The sequence below is a fragment of the Psammomys obesus genome, unplaced genomic scaffold (genome assembly GCF_907164565.1).
Source record: "Psammomys obesus unplaced genomic scaffold, mPsaObe1.curated_primary_1811, whole genome shotgun sequence".
Taxonomy (NCBI): domain Eukaryota; kingdom Metazoa; phylum Chordata; class Mammalia; order Rodentia; family Muridae; genus Psammomys; species Psammomys obesus.
In genome coordinates this window covers 48,836,028-48,847,484 of record NW_026585644.1, presented here as the reverse complement: position 1 = coordinate 48,847,484, position 11,457 = coordinate 48,836,028, and positions in this window count along the sequence as shown.

The following is an 11,457-nucleotide window of genomic DNA, read 5'->3' as shown; positions in this document are numbered from 1 at the left end:
GATGGTGGTAATGGCTGGACACCCATATGAATGTACTGAATGCTATGTAAATGTTAGAATTGTTAAATGGCAAACCTCATTTTATATGCATTTTACCACAACTAAAAAAACAAACCAAAAAAAAAAAAATGGCTGAGGAAGTGGAAGACAATAGCATAGCACATAAGATTCAGAGGAAACCACAGCTGGCATTCAGTTCCTACATCACTGATAGCCCAAGTCACTCCACCTCTCTCTTGGGCCCTTGCTGATGATGTACTCTGCTCAGCTCATGCTCACAGGGTGATTGCTGCAGTTAGAGACATCACATTCCAGCACATCATATTACAGAGAAAGAGCACCATGTGACTCTTACATCTCCACTCTCCAATTGATATGGTGTAACTTAATGTCCAAGATGATGGTGTTAGATCTTAGGTGGGTGATTAGGTGGGCCTTCGTGAGGTTGGGTCTTCATGAGTGGGACTGACATACTTCTTGGAGGAGCTCCCATTGCCTTCCTTCCGTTTAACTTATTGATCAGTGGTTCTCAGCCTTCCTAATACTGCAATCCTTCAGTACAGTTCCTCGTGTTGTGGTGACCCCCAACAATTTTCCTTGCTACTTCATAATAGTAATTTCGCTACCGTTAGGAATTGTACTGTAAATATCTGTGTTTTCAGATGGTCTTAGGCGACCCTTGTGAAAGGGTTGTAGGACATCCCTCCCCTGGAAACGGTCGCACAGGTCGAGAACCTCTGCTCCGAAAGCACTATGTATGAGGACCAGGACCTGAAGAGCGGCACCCTGCTCTGAACGTCCCAACCCCTAGAACCTGCAAGCAACAGATATGTAGTGTTTGTCAGTTACCCGTTGTCAAGTTAGAACAACCCAAACTGACACGCAGAAGGAATTCACTGGAAGGGAGGAAACATTTCCGGGAAGGCCACCAGCATAGCTACGCACATTTCACTGGCCATTTTCTTTGCCACCTACTCGAGTCTAAGGGGATCAGAATGAGGAGCCTGGACCCCTCAGGACTTGCCCTTTGCACCTGAGCTCAGACCGTTCTTCCACTGAAACAGAAAGCCACAAAAAGTAGGAGACGTCCTTAAACAAATTCCTCTCTGTTATGGAGGTGAGACTGGTAGAGAGAATGCTGAAGAGACACCCGATTGTGTCTGCTGTGTCTGGGTTGAAGAGTACTTCATACACTAACTTGTAAGTCATATGCGCTGTTGTGATGGCACATTCACGATAGCATGTGTCATTAACACCTGCCAGCTTACGGTGATTAAAGTTCCTCCTAAAATATATCCCAATACGAATATTTTTTGTCATTCATTTGGTACAGTTACCTGCTACTAATGGCTTAAAAGTGTAAATGTAGGTGAGTTACCACTGGAATTCTGATCACACATCACTGAGAGTTTTTCAGTGGAGAGAATTTGGGGAAAGGGAAGGGAGTGGGGGAGAGCACAGAGAAGGCAAGCAAACATGAGTTAAAGTGTCCTAGGAGCGATTTGATGCCTCTTAGCTACGCTCATATGAACACAAATGTGTGTACTCACATGCACACTCAAATGCATAGGGGCATCCCCCACACACACACACAGAGGAGCAGGCACGGGCAAAAGCCCTGGCTTCGAACTCAAAGGCTCAATTCCAAGCCCGCCTGGACACAGCCATGAGCCTTCTACCTGGGGTGACTTAATCTCATACTTTTCTGAGTCTCTGTTTCTTATACGATGAGAGAGATGCACGCAGAGTCCTCCACAAGACACCCGAGGGACTGTGGAGGACCTCTGTCGCCCAGACCTTTTGCCATCATAGCCCTGAGCTGCCCGCCTCTTGTGCAAACCTCCTGGAGCCTGGATATCCTCTCCACCCCTGTCTTTCATCACCATCTATACCCAACCTTGGAGCAAATCTCTTTATCTGGCTCTGGTTTCAGATCATCAGTTCCTCGACTCATCTCTCCAGCGACACTGAAAGGAGCCCTTCAGAGACATATCTAATCATGCCATCCTCCATGGCAAAAAACTGAGAGGTCTGTCCACCTCTGTGTCACACTTGTCCCTCATGCATGTCCTTCATGACTCTGACTTCCACTGCCCCTACATTTCTGGGGTGTACCATGCTTCTGTACCCCAGATGCTGTTCCTCCTGTGCAAGCTAAAACATTCTCCTTTTTAAATTTTTTTTTATTTATTACAGTTTATTCACTTTGTATCCCAGCTGTAGCCCCCTCCTTGAGCTCTTCCCAGCCCTGCCCTCCCTCCCTCTTCTCCTCCCATGCCCCTTCCCCAGTCCACTGATAGAGAAGGTCCTCCTTCCCTTCCATCTGACTCTAGCCTAACAGGTCTCATCAGGACTGGCTGCATTGTCTTCCTCTGGCCTGGTAAGGCTGCCCCACATTCTCCTTTTAAAAGAGTGGTTTGCTAGTTCCAGATTCTAAGCTCTGTATTACTACTAAACAGCCAGGAGGCATCTGGCAAGCTCCATCTTGCGAACCTTAAACTCCTGGTGAGTCTAATGATGTTGTGAGACTCAGACAATATCCAAGAAAGGGCCTGGGACAGTGTCCTGACTCTAGTGAGTTCTCAAAATGATAGTTATTACCAGCGCATGCATCATTCCAAGGGAAATTGTTTATGCCCCTTTGTTAGCACAGTACCTTCATCATTTCTACCCACCCTTTACATAGGACTGCTCCTCTAGCTAGGACACATCTTTAAATTTATTTAGGCTTTCCCCATCTTCTTTCTCACACAGGGCAAGCTCCTGGAGATCAGGACCCCCTGTGTATTCATTTTTGAATCCTCAGAGCCCGGCTCTAGCTGTTTCACAGGGCAGCCATTTTCCTAAATGCGTATGCATCCTGAGGCTGTTAGCAATCCTTCAGCAACCTTTGTAGAACATCACCCTGTGCCCAGCTCAGTGCCAGCCTCTTCACAGAATCAGGCCTGCCCATGGAGACAAAGTGCCATTGAATACATAAAAACCCCTTCTTTCAGTCTGTGTCCCTGGCTAACCTTGTTGGGTCCACCTGATGGCCTGAGTGACCCACTGTCCTTCCTCCCCAGTCATACCCGAGACTGGAGGGGAGTTTATTTACCTCATACTCAGATTGTCTGCTCTCACTTCCTCTCGGGTGAACAGAGAGTAGAATGGTAAGATCACGATGTGTCTGCGATAGCTCCCAGGTCGTTTGGTTAGTCTCGTTTTCAGGTATGGCAAGTGCTTATTCACTTGATGAGGCCCATAGAAAGGGCTCCATCAAGGAGGGGTGAACAAGGGTCAGGTTCCTCAAGTTCCTAAATATAGTCTTCACATCCAGAACTTTCCATTCCCCGAGCCTATTGCACGGGATGGACTGAAAGCCTGGTTTACCTCACTCCTCCCCGCAAGCCCACTCCAATTTTATATTGCTCCAAGGTTAATAGCCATGTCATGTGGGGTCAGAGAAGACATCTGTGTCTCAGATAATATGCTTACGGTGATTACCACACGTAATTGACTGACCTTCCCTCATTCTTTCTCCGCTGCAGGCCGAGGCTGATAGGATGAGGCAAGCCACAAGAGTTTATTTTTCATCACACGCCATTGTGTGGCTGAGCAAATATTTTAGCAAGCTTTGAATGAACTACCTTTTCAAGCTCAAGGTTTTCAGAGTTAAAATAGGAAGCCATGACAAACCTAATAATAGGTTTTGAATCAACGTTGGGCCATCCTACTTAGGGTACTATTGTAGACATCACGGAAAGTCAGGTTTGGGGAGGAATATGTCATTGGAGCCTTGTTCTGTTAACTTCACCCTTCTTTGCTTGGCCTTGTCAGTGGAAGTAGTGTTCTTGATGCCTTTTTTTTTTAACAGTGTCTGTTTGTTTAGAGGAAAGAAAACATTAGCCTCTGAGTGCCCAGATGCTATCCCACTGGGTACTGGGAGCCTAGCACTTTGTAGTCAGTTTACCCAAACATAACACTGGCCATATGAGGTACAGCCACCAGCTCCTGCATCCAGCTCGCCTTCCTGAGGCCTTCACAAAGGACATACATGGGAAGCTGTCAGCAGGTGGGTCCCACCTTGGGGACAACTGAAATGTTCCATCCCAGAGAGAATGAAAAAGAAGGAGACACAAATGAAAGAAATTCCCCAAAGCAAACTTCAAAATGTTACATTAAGATTTTAAAACTTTTTAATCATGTTTTACCTTAGCTCTATTCCATCTATCTAGCAATTAATCCATCAGCCTTCACATAATACACACCTACAGGAAACACGATTACATGTCTCTGGGCTGGATTCCATTGTGAATTACTAATGTGTTAACATTGGGGAATTCCAAGCTCCCTTGACTTTCAACATCCCTCTCCCATCCCATCCCTTCCAAATCCATCTCAGGCATCACAACGTTTAAGGCTGGATCTTAGCAGCTCCTCTGGGTTGGTGTCCGTGCCCCAGATAAACAGGCAGGGTCTACAGCTCACTGGCGTGATCTCACCCGGGTCTAAACTGCCAGTGTCAAAAATTCACAGCATCTCTTCAAACCTTTTCAGGGCTGCATCTCAAGAGTATGAACCAGAGATGAGTGTCAATAAGAAAGTTTTCAGCGGAATGTTATCCCATGGTGCTGCTTCGGAGTTGTTTTAAGGGCAACTTCCTGAATCGAGTTCTAGTTACTATTCAAAGAAATCTACGTGGAATTGTTAGCTCACCAATATTTCATAGTTGTCCATGCCCTTCTGCTGGTGAGGGAAAAACAAGGAAAAGGGGGCGGAGGGAGGAGGTTGCTACTGCTTAACAGAAAAATTATACATATTCTAAACATATGGGTGATCTTTAGAAAGACTCAGCATCACTTCATAATTATATACTACAAGTTTTAATTAACTAAAGCTCTGCAAATCATAATGCCTTATTAAAATGCAATTAATCCTTTGATTAAAAAACAAAAAGCACAAGTATTTACAACGAAAACACAAGTAGAATAATTACAAATATCATGTACCCATTTCTTTTATTTGGGTGTCACTTATGATGTTGCCTGCTCCCTTCATTAATTCAAACACACACATTATCTCGCATCCACAGCAGCGTGAGTGACAGTGGCCACCAAACACACAGCACTATATCCTATTGATTTCGGCAAATCCTGAACAATGCCATTTGCATGCTTGTTTCTGTAATAATAAAGATATGCCATTCAGAATTAAAGCCCGGCCAGGCTAGTGGCAACTAATTGTGTTGTATGTAATGAGTGCAATTTCAATTTGATATCACCCTCAGCTTTTCTTGCCCCACTCGCTAAGTACTTTCAAGTCTTTGTGGGGAAATAATTGATTTTTTTGTGCTGTGGGCACAAGAAAATTATTATGATCTTTTGAATAATGCCAAAGAAAAGACCATGAATGATTTAAATTGGTGTATGAAGAAGGCCTCACCGTGCACCGCGGCTTGACTGACGTCCCGCCAAGGCTGTATCTAGATTAGCAGTTCTTAAGGAGGTAGCTGATACGAAACTGGTAAAACAGAAAAGGTTGCTACTGACATGGGGGGGGTGGTAAGGATTGCTGCTCCATCTTATGTGTTATCCAGGGAGGACCGACAATTTGGGGATTTAAGGCATGACACGATTACATAATTGCCTGGCCTTCTCCACCGAGGGTACCCGTCCGCTGATAAGTGACACGTTTGAAATGGGCAGCTAGGGGAGGGCTGAACTGGGATTGCGAGCTGGTTGCAGTTCACTCGGTAGGCCCACTGCGGTGGGCAGATGCCTAGGTCTGGAACATGAAAGTTAGTTAGCGTCGTTTTCTGACATTCAACTCTAGGAAGAAATGGGGAAGAAGGGAGCTACTTTATTCCTTAATCTTCCCATTAGGAATAACTGCTTAGTCCTGCTGTGAGCAAGTCTTGGATCTGGCAGAAAAGCTAAAGTTGTCTTTTTTTTTTTTTTTTTTCTTTCAGGGGATTGAACCCAGGGCCTTTTGCTCATACTTTTTTTAATGAGCAAGGAAACCTAAACCCAGACAAGTTTCCTTTGTGTCCATGAACCCTTGCATCTGCAAACCCAACCAGGACAACTAGTCCTCCCTTGCTACCTACCTTCCCTCCCTGAACACACACAGCCTCGCCCACCTCCACCCCCCACCCCACCCCACCCCCAGCCAAGCTTTCCATTCCCATTGTGGCAGCTTGGACCCGAAGGACAGGGGAATAAACACCTTAGAAGGATGGATCACCAATTCAAAACACATTTCCACCTTAAAATGCACCCACCTTCTGAATCTCATTCTTTAGAGGGGGACTGTTGTTAATTTAGTTGGTCATAACTAAATAGTTTCTAATCTGGAGCAGGAGGCTGCTGGGAATATTGGACAGTTTAAAGGTTAATCACCATCGCCTGGTTACACAAGTGAGGCAGAACTAATTCCTCCAAAGGCAAATGGCTTGCAGTTTTATCAGCAGAGCAGATTAGAAGTGTTAATATACAGAACAGAATGGACGCTTAAGGGCCGGTTTCCCCCTTATCGGCAAACTTTGCAACAGAACTCAGTTTCTGCACAACCTCTGCACTTCTCTAATAAGGCCCCTTATTTTGCCTCTCGAGCAGAACTATCAAACAATCCTGTCCAAACCACTGCCACCAAAATCAGGGTATTACAGACCACGGCTAATTGGAAGATCACTATAATGAAGGAAAAGATAAAATACTTTGGCTGTTGGCCTAAAATGTGGATCAGCACAACATAGGAAGCTATCTTGCTATGTCACATTCTGAGAGATTTACATAAACAATAAACTCCATCCAACAGCAGCCCCCCCCCCAATACATCTTTGTTTACAGTCAATGCAACCTAAAGCCATTCTGGGGGAGGCAGGAGAGGCTCTTTACATAAGGCAATATGATTAGGCCAGCAGTTTTGCAACCGTGCAGGAGAGCAGGAGCTGCGCATATTTCCTCTCTTGCAATCAGCAGGGAGAAAATGGTTTTTAATGTTCTCCATGCTTCCTATATCATAGATATTTAAATATTTGGACCACTCAATATGCTAAAACGCTGGCACTAGCGGCACAAATTGACTTCCGTGATTCTGTGAGGACTGCAGGTGCCTTTCCAGGGGAAGAGAAAATGGAGTGTGTGGAAAGGGGAGGTTAAAAGGCTGCTGGAAGCTGGTATCCAAGTGACTCGGTGGGAACTGGGAGGAGGAGAGCAGATGCAGGTGTCAGAGGTGGACAGAACTGGAGAGGGCCAATCTACCGGGCAGAGTCTCTTTGGTGGGGAATATGCTGTTCTACCCAAACCAAACATTGCAAGAGAGAGAGATATGGGGACACCAAGATCAGGCCCACCACATCTTCTGCTGTCACCTCAAGCACCGGACAATGTCTTTCAGGGCTGGCTTCCAGTTTTCCCTAGATGCCCTACAACCTGTCTTTCCAGAGTCTGGGGGCAGGTAAGAAAGAGTGGGGCTCCTATCAGGGAAAAATGGACTTTGCTCTTCTTCTCCCCTCTCTGTCTTTCTTTAATACTATAGGATCCTGTAAGGAGCCATGCCTTTCTTCTGTCTGACCCACAAAGCATGAAGAACAGAGTTCTAGTCAGGGACCTCATCACGTCTACTCACTGACTAATGTGTTCAGTGTGTATCTACTGAGCGCTTTGGATGCTGTAGAGGGTGCTTCTAGAGAACCAGACAGTCTTATATGAGAAGACTAAGACTAACTCTGAGGCTGTGCTACAGGGGATAAACTGTCACACAGCAATGGAGAGCTGAGACACGGAAGTGCAGCTAAGTGTTGATGACTCAGCCAAGGCAAGAAGTGTTTGGTCGCCAGTGCCTACACTCACCCCTTAACTAGCATATTCCCTAACTACATTCTAAATATTTAGTCTTATACCAGTAGTTCTCAAACTGTGGGTCATGACCCCTTTGGGGGGGGGGGGGTTGAATGACCTTTTCACAAAGGTCACTATCAGAAAACAGATATTTACATTATGATTCATAGCAGTAGCAAAATTACAGTTATGAAGCATCAACAAAAATAATGTTATAGTTGGGAGTCACCACAAGATGAAAAGCTGTATTAAAGGGTCACAGCATTAGGAGGGTTCAGAACAACTGCCTTGTAGCTACAGTTAAGTGTAGGCCCCACCCCTCTTCAAGGAAACTTTCCTTTGTTCAGATGGAGACCGGTTCAAAAAAAAAAACCCATAACTAATCAAAATGCAGATTTGTGGATTCCAGTCCTAATGGATACAACAACACCACAGCTCCAGCACCTAAGGTTCAGAGAACATTCGAAAGAGGGGGAAGAAAGATTGTGAGATGCAGAAGTTACATCCAAAAGTCAAAACACCATGGCTGCCCAAACATGGGCCAAACAAGGACAACATTGACAAAAGAGAAAGAAAGAGCTGGGTGGTGGTGGTGCATGCCTTTAATCCCAGCACTCTGGAGGCAGAGGCAGGCAGAGTTTGAGGCTAGCCTGGCCTACAGATGGAGTTCCAAGACAGCCAGGGCTACACAGATAAACCCTGTTTCAAAAAACCGAAAGAGACAGAGGCAAGAGGAGAGGAAGAGAATTGCTTTGGGAATTCAAAGAAGAGCTAGACTTACACGGCTAAAGTTGTGGGAATGCAGCTTGTCTTAGATTTAGTTGTTCTCTTAGTCACCAAGCATGTATTGCATTCCTACTCTGATCCTAATGTTCTAGAAAATGGGCTTGCACAGAATCGGGGAGCAAGGCACCTGCTGTCAACGTGTGACCTACACATAACTGAATAACCTCTATGCATTAGATGCTCACATGCCCAGCTCTCAAGCTCTCCTGGCTTGAGCCATCATGAATGCCCATTAGGGGCAGCTCTCAGGGTAGGTGCTTGTGTTAGACCAGGAGCAGGTTTCCTGGTAATGGGCCTGGCTGACTGTCAGCTTAGCTAAAATGTCAAAGAACAGCACAGTGGCTGAGGGAAATGAGGCCTAGCAATAATATTTAGAGACACGCAAGTTTGTTGCAGGTTTATGTGCCACTGAGATTCAGCAGAGAAAGAAAACAATGACAACACAAAGAAGACGCTTTCCAGAAGACGGTTCTGGATTAGCTGATTTCCTAAGAAAGAGTGAAACACTAACTGAGAGTAACGAGTAAGGCTGAAGATTTGGGGAGGACAGAGAGCAAAGGGAGATACTGGCCTGGAATCAAAGAAGGGAGCAACAGCCTAGGAGGCCTTCCAAATAGTTCTCAGAGGCTGTTGGAGACTCAGTGAGAAAGTGAAAGTGACCCAGGACCACATAAAAAGGAACTGCATTTGTCCAGACGGAACCATGTTGGGAGGAGAGCCTGAGGCCTCAGAGTAGGTGGGCTTCAGGAGCGTGCAGATCAGCTTATGTAGGAGCTGGAGTAAACCTTGGGTTGCTGCTGCGAGGCATCAACACTCAAGGCCTCACTAGGCCCTGGGCCAATGTGCTTCCATCGGGCTTAGTGAGCCAACAGGCTGTCTTGGGTAGCAGGAGGAGGAAAGCCTAGGGGCAGAGAAGGCATCCAGGGCATAGAAATATCCAGCTGGCAAGCACTAACCACAAGGCAAAAAGCCATTCAGGACTTCTCACTGCTGATGGGAACAGTGGTCTGTCGTCACTGTGAGCAAATTATTCCTCTCCATTTTTATGTAAGTGCATGGCATATGGGCATCTTCTTTGTCTTCCGAGGGGATGTCTCCCTCTCGGTTCAGCTTGACTATCTGAGGTCCAGAACCTGGCTGTCCGTGTTTTGAGTGACTATGGATGCTCCTTTAGGGGAGGCACCTGGGTTGCATGTCTGTAAGAATGAAGCTTCCAGACCCTCTGTCATTCTTTTATGTGTTTTCCTTCCTGTGAGCCTAACCTCTGGAAAGAGCAAGTCTGATCCATGGCAGAGCAACTTACTGAGAGTCAGATGAAAGTCTGCAGTTGCTATGTAGTGCAATGCTGATTGCTGAGTGTCCTTAACTCATCCGTGGTTCCTGCATTGGATATGTATACAGTTACATTATACTGAGCGCCAGATACACTGACACTACTTCTACTTTGCTATCACCATGATAAAACAACATGATCAAGGCAATTTATAAAATAAATCACAGTGGGGTGTGGTGGTGGGCTGGCCTTGGAGGGTTAGAGCAGAGGCAGGTGGATCTCTGTGAGTTCAGGGCATGCCTGGTCTACAAAGCGAGTCCAGAACAGCCAAGGATACACAGAGAAATCCTGTCTCAAAAAAACCAACCAACCAACCAAACAAACAAACAAACAAAAAATAAACCATCAACACTATGGTTCCATCAGGTAAGAGTTCATGATGATAGAGCAATGGCATGGTGGAAAGAACAGCAGAGAGCTTGCACCTCAAACCACAAGCAGGAAGCATAGCTAACTCACAATGTCCTAGTCTTCTGAAACCTCAAAGCCTGCCCTGAATGACACACCTCCTCCAACTAAGCCACACCACCTAACGTTTTCCAAACAGTTCCACCAGCTGAGGACCAAGTAACCAAACATATGTAGCTCTCGGGATCATTCTCATTCAAACCAGCCTCTTCGGTTACAAGCATTAATAACAATAATACTCTCTTTCTCCCAAAGGCTCTCATTGTTTGAGGGGCAGAGCACGCAGGAAGACTCTCATCCCCAGTATGCTAAAGGTCCTAGCACTAATGCAGAAAGAGCTTATAAGACAGGGATGAGATCTCCCAGGATTTCCAGTAGAAGCTTCTCGGAGCAGGTAATGATGGAGCCAGGCTCAGACAATACATAGATAATCCTGACGAACGAAGGTAACAAGGATAGAGTATGTTCTATAAAGAGTGTGAGGAGGAAGAGTTGAAACAGACATTCAGAGAGGAAATAACAGCAAGACCCAGAAACAGAGGGCAGGATAGAAAACTATGCATCAGATAAAGGTGGGTGTATCCAATGTTCACAAGTATATATATATATATTGATATATATCAATGTAGTACATATATGACAATATATATTACATAATGGCATTAAGCATAAACATGCATGAAGCAGGGCTGTGACTTGATAATCACCAGAGGCTTGCAGATTAACCCTGTGCCTCCAAGTTATAGTTAGGTAAGAATGACGCCTGCAGCATCCCGTGTTTAAAGATTTGGTGGGGAGTTGGTGGTGGTGTCCCGGGAGGTTATGGAATCGTGAAGTTGAGCCTGGTTGTAGAGGTGCCCCTGGGGGCTGGCCTTGGAGGGTTAGAGCCTAGCTGTGTTTCTGATCATTTGTCTGCTTCCTGTTGCCAGGCCTTCTCTGTGGTGACAAATTGAAAGCTCTCTGAAGCCATGAGCTAAAACAAATCGTTCCTCCCTGAACTTGTTTGTGTCAGCAATAGCTGTTCTTACATACGAAGAATCAAGGTATGTGGGGCCTTTGAACACACACAGATGGTTTTGTTGTTGTTGTTAAATGTTTTTTTTTTTT